This window comes from Homarus americanus, unplaced genomic scaffold (assembly GCF_018991925.1).
Source record: "Homarus americanus isolate GMGI-L3 unplaced genomic scaffold, GMGI_Hamer_2.0 scaffold1731, whole genome shotgun sequence".
Lineage (NCBI taxonomy): Eukaryota > Metazoa > Arthropoda > Malacostraca > Decapoda > Nephropidae > Homarus > Homarus americanus.
This window is the reverse complement of record NW_024720047.1, coordinates 7,501-12,730: the sequence shown is the minus strand read 5'-3', so window position 1 is coordinate 12,730 and position 5,230 is coordinate 7,501. Positions and strand designations below refer to the sequence as shown.

The window sequence follows — 5,230 nt, the reverse complement described above, 5'->3', positions numbered from 1 at the left end:
GATCTGATCATCTGGTTTGCTATTTCTCTAAGGCCAACGTGCGGTCCCTCGCCCAATGTCTTCTGCCTCGCTGGGGCAAAGAGAAGAGGAGTGGATAAGGGAGGAGATTCGCCAACGTGCGGTCCCTCGCCCAATGTCGGCTGCCTCGCTGGAGCTGGGGCAAAGAGGAGCGGATAAGGGAGGAGATTGGCACACACGGTGGCGCTGCCGGCGCCGAGGATAGCAAGAGAAGGTGCAGTTAGATCTGATCATCTGGTTTGCTATTTCTCTAAGGCCAACGTGCGGTCCCTCGCCCAATGTCTTCTGCCTCTCTCTCAATCTCACTATTTTGGCTGCCGTGATAGGCGCCGCCAACAGCAGCAGCTACCTGGTTGATCCTGCCAGTAGTCATATGCTTGTCTCAAAGATTAAGCCATGCATGTGTAAGTACAAGCCGATTTAAGGCGAAACCGCGAATGGCTCATTAAATCAGCTATGTTTCATTGGATCTGTAAACCCACTTACTTGGATAACTGTGGCAATTCTAGAGCTAATACATGCAATTGGTCTCTGACCGTAAGGGAAGAGCGCTTTTATTAGTTCAAAACTGGTCGGGCCCCGGTCCGTAACCCACCTGTGGTGAATCTGAATAACTTCGGGCTGAGCGCACGGTCTCCGCACCGGCGCCGCTTCTTTCAAGTGTCTGCCTTATCAGCTTTCGATTGTAGGTTATGCGCCTACAATGGCTATAACGGGTAACGGGGAATCAGGGTTCGATTCCGGAGAGGGAGCCTGAGAAACGGCTACCACATCTAAGGAAGGCAGCAGGCACGCAACTTACCCACTCCCGGCACGGGGAGGTAGGGACAAAATAACGATGATTCCATCCGAGGCCTCGCAATCGGAATGAGCACACTTAAATCCTTAACGAAAGTATCCATTGAGGCGTTCGGTGCCAGCAGCCGCTGTAATTCCAGCCCACAGCGTATATTAAAGTTGTTAAAAGTAAAAGTTCAGGTTGATCTCAGTCTGACTGACGGTGCACCGCCCGGTGCTACCGTCACGCTCCGAACAAAGTTGCCCTGCCGGCTCGCCGTACGGGATGCTTTTGTCGAGGTCCTGATATCGAGAGTTTACTTGAAAAATTAGAGTGCCCAGAGCAGGCTTATTTGGAATGGGCTCCGAATGGTGATGCATGGAATATCAACAGGACCTCGGTTCTATTTTGTTGGTTTTCGAACCAGAGGTAATGACTAATCGAACAGGCGGGGCATTCGGGATGGCGACGCTTAGAGGTGAACGTACCCTCAATCGCCGCAAGACTTAACATTGCGAAAAGCATTTGCCAAGGATGTTTTCATTAATCAAGAACGAAAGTTAGAGGTTCGAAGGCGATCAGATACCGCCCTAGTTCTAACCATAAACGATGCCAACTAGCGATCCGCCGGCGTTATTCCCATGACCCGGCGGGCAGCTTCCGGGAAACCAAAGTCTTTGGGTTCCGGGGGAAGTATGGTTGCAAAGCTGAAGAAACTTAAAGGAATTGACGGAAGGGCACCACTAGGAGTGGAGCCTGCGGCTTAATTTGACTCAACACGGGAAACCTCACCAGGCCCAGACACCGGAAGGATTGACAGATTGAGAGCTCTTTCTCGATTCGGTGGGTGGTGGTGCATGGCCGTTCTTAGTTGGTGGAGCGATTTGTCTGGTTAATTCCGATAACGAACGAGACTCTGGCCTACTAAGTAGTCGACGGATCTCCAGAAAATGGTGTCCAGTTCGCAACTTCTTAGAGGGATAAGCGGCAATTCTAGCCGCACGAGATTGAGCAATAACAGGTCTGTGATGCCCTTAGATGTTCTGCAACAAGACGCTACGCTACACTGAAGGGATCGAACGAGCTTCCCCTCCCGAGAGGAGCGGTAACCCGTTCAAAGCTCCCTGTCTTGATAGGGATTAGTCATAATTGTTTCCCATGAACGAGGAATTCAGTAAGTGCAAGCAAGTCATCAGCTTGCGCTGATTACGCCCCTGCCCTTTGTACACACCCTTTCGCCCGCCGCTTACCACTGATTGAATGATTTAGTGAGGCCTTCGGACTGGCGCTCTTGGAGTGTCGGCCCCGTTGCCCGCGAGGGTTTTCTGGGGTCGTCGCCTCGAGCTGACGGAAAGATGTCCAAACTTGATCATTTAGAGGAAGTAAAAGTCGTAACAAGGTTTCCGTAGGTGAACCTGCGGAAGGATCATTAACAGAGAGAAAGAGAACGGGGCGCTCTTAAAACTACTACTACTACTCTCCTGATTTGGGCGGTCTCGGCTCTGCTCTGGCAACTCCAGCAGCGAAAGAGGACAATCCCGGCCCCCGCACCAAAAATAGGTACCACCACGCTGTAGGTGGACCACACTCGGGCGAGAGCGCGAAGACCGGAGGAGGAGGACGGACGGGGCTTTGGACGGCTGCCCGTCCGTTCCTTACTACCGGCGAATAAGCCTCTTGACCCAAAAAGAGTGAAATTCAAGTGTCAAAAAACAACAACAAGCCGTCCGGCCAAACCCAAACCACAAACTTGGGCTATGTCTGTCAAAACCTTTCATTGAGACTCGACCTGTGATGGTTAGTCGCAAAAGACCAAATGGCAAATACACAACTTTAACGGGGGATCACTCGGCCTGGTCGATGAAGACCGCAGCAAACTGCGTCGGTATGTAACCGCAAGAACACCAGATACATCGATGTTGAACGATATTGCGGCGGCGGCAGCCATATGAGCTTGTCGCCGCCACCTCTACGAGGGTCGGAAATATACATCCATCGGTTGTGCCGCGAGCTCGGTGCCTGCTGACTGTCTCCGGCTAATGGTAAGTAACTCCTAACCGAAGCCTGCCTTGCTTAATCGCCCGCGCCTTGCGCGAGGCGTGCCCTTAAAAACAAGCAAGCCTATCACCAGCAAGTCCATGGACTTGGCGCACCCACATTCAACCACAACAAAGCGACAGTTGTCGCCCTCGCAAATAACTGGAGGCGGCGCTCTTTTGCCTGCTGTCCACAGAGACACGAATGGCCGTCGGCCGCTCATGGCTGATGCTGCACATGTTCTAAGAGGCACTCCATCCCACGAAGAGGAAACGAAACCGGGTCGGATATCTTTTAAGTAAGCCCCGCCGGAATTTCGTCTATCACCTCGAAAAGAGTGCTTGGCATGCATTGCAGTGGAACCTAAATTGATGAGTGCGCCTGGGCCCGCAGTCTACCATGTAGTGGTGCAGGCAGAGAGATGAGAATGCTTGGGTGACGCCGTGCTCTTCCTCACGCGCTCCTCCACCTCTCCCACGGTCAGACGCGGTGTGGGCGTTCTCTTTGAGAGTTCGCCACGAGTCCACGTCTATCTCATGACTGGGAGGGAGGCAGGGGGAGTTCTCTCTAAACGCGTTAAAGACGGTGTTGCGCCTCATAACGGCGCTCGCCGGGATAGAGCACTAGTTCTGCAGCTGGAAAGGCCGCTCACGCCAATTAATACTGCGACTCTCGCTCTCTTTCTCCGGATAAACAAGTGCCACTGCTGTGGCATGCGGGAACGGGGAAAGAGGTCAAAGTTTAAGCGGCAAAGGTGCGGCCGAGTAAGGGCGGAACACGAGCGTATATGCATTAAAACTGTGTGTGTATATGACTCTGCGAGAGATGTTCTGCTGGAACACTTTTCCTATTGGCTATTTACCACTCAATGAGAAGGAACGGAGTCAGGGGTGGGAGTGCCGGCGCCATGGCCGCTGGTACCCCCGCGACAAGCCCCTCAAACCTTCCTGCCTGGTAATGTCGGTGGTGAAGAAAGTCGGTGGCAGAGCGTCTTCCGCTTTGTGGTTGGGGAACTTGTTCCCCCTAAGGATGATGAGACCACGATCGACCTCGTAGTAGGAGAGAGCTACCCGCCAAATTTAAGCATATTAATAAGCGGAGGAAAAGAAACCAACAGGGATTCCCTTAGTAAGGGCGACTGAACTGGGAAAAGCCCAGCGCATAACCTCGATGTCTTCGGGCACGAGGGGTGTTGCGTTTCAGAGGGTCCAGCACGCCGTCCCATACCGTCTAAGTCAAGCTTGAAAGCGGCCACTGCCCATGGAGGGTGACAGGCCCGTATGGCGGCGCCCGTGAGGGTACAGATGGGACGGTCGGAAAGGGCCTCTCTGTAGAGTCGGGTTGCTTGAAAGTGCAGCCCAAAGCAGGTGGTAAACTCCATCTAAGGCTAAATATGACCACGAGACCGATAGCGAACAAGTACCGTGAGGGAAAGTTGAAAGAACTTTGAAGAGAGAGTTCAAGAGTACGTGAAACCGTTAAGAGCCAAACGGGTGGAAACTCGAAGGTCGAACTGAGGGGATTCAGCTCGTCGGCTGTCGGCTGGGTGGGGTGTTGTAATTGAGCGACCCAAAAATGTTTGGGCGCGCCCCCACTCACGCTGGCGTCGGCGGGCGTATTTCGCCTCGTAGTAGGTCACCGCGACCCGTTGCCGGGGACGTCGAAGGCCCGGCCGGACTGGTACCTCGCCGCCGACTCTCTCTCAGCTCGTCTGGGGGAGACCCGCGCGACGGGGGAACCACCGTGTCCTACGTCTTGCGACGGTCGTCGAGAAGAGTTTTGCCGCCGCTTCGGCGCGGTTTTGCTCTCGCGGTGTGCAAAAGGTCGGTGATCCACCCGACCCGTCTTGGAACACGGACCATGAGCGCCCAACATGTAAGTCAATGGGTCAAATAAACCAAAGGCGAAATGAAAGTGACGGGCGCCCGGGGCAGCTGTACACTCTGGTGCGTCTTGGGCCGATCCTCGACCGGCTGCCTGCGGCCGCCCACGCCGCGACAAGCGGGTGAGATACTTTCCCGTCTCGGGACGTTGCGTGTGGTGGAGGTCGCCAGGCGATGGTCGAAGTTTAATTTCCCCTCATGGGAGGGGGGGGCGCAGGCCCGGGACTTGCCAAGACGCCGCGGTGCTGTCCGTCCCCGGAAGCGGGCCGTCGGTAAACGGCGGAGGCGCACCGGGGCAGGCTCGCGGGCAGTCGGCAAGTACCATGAGCATATATGTTGGGACCCGAAAGATGGTGAACTATGCCTGGCCAGGATGAAGCCAGAGGAAACTCTGGTGGAGGTCCGTAGCGATTCTGACGTGCAAATCGATCGTCGGAGCTGGGTATAGGGGCGAAAGACTAATCGAATCATCTAGTAGCTGGTTCCCTCCGAAGTTTCCCTCAGGATAGCTGGA

The 5,230-nt window shown here is 54.4% G+C and overlaps 1 non-coding gene across 1 annotated transcript in view; it reads left to right on the top strand.

Annotated features, from left to right (window-relative positions):
* Positions 1-3,878: 3,878 nt before the first annotated feature.
* LOC121860369 overlaps positions 3,879-5,230 on the top strand; it is a 4,340-nt gene continuing 2,988 nt past the window's right edge. Inside the window, exon 1 of the ribosomal RNA XR_006087866.1 lies at positions 3,879-5,230. This exon is cut by the window's right edge and continues 2,988 nt beyond it. This is a non-coding gene — a ribosomal RNA (large subunit ribosomal RNA).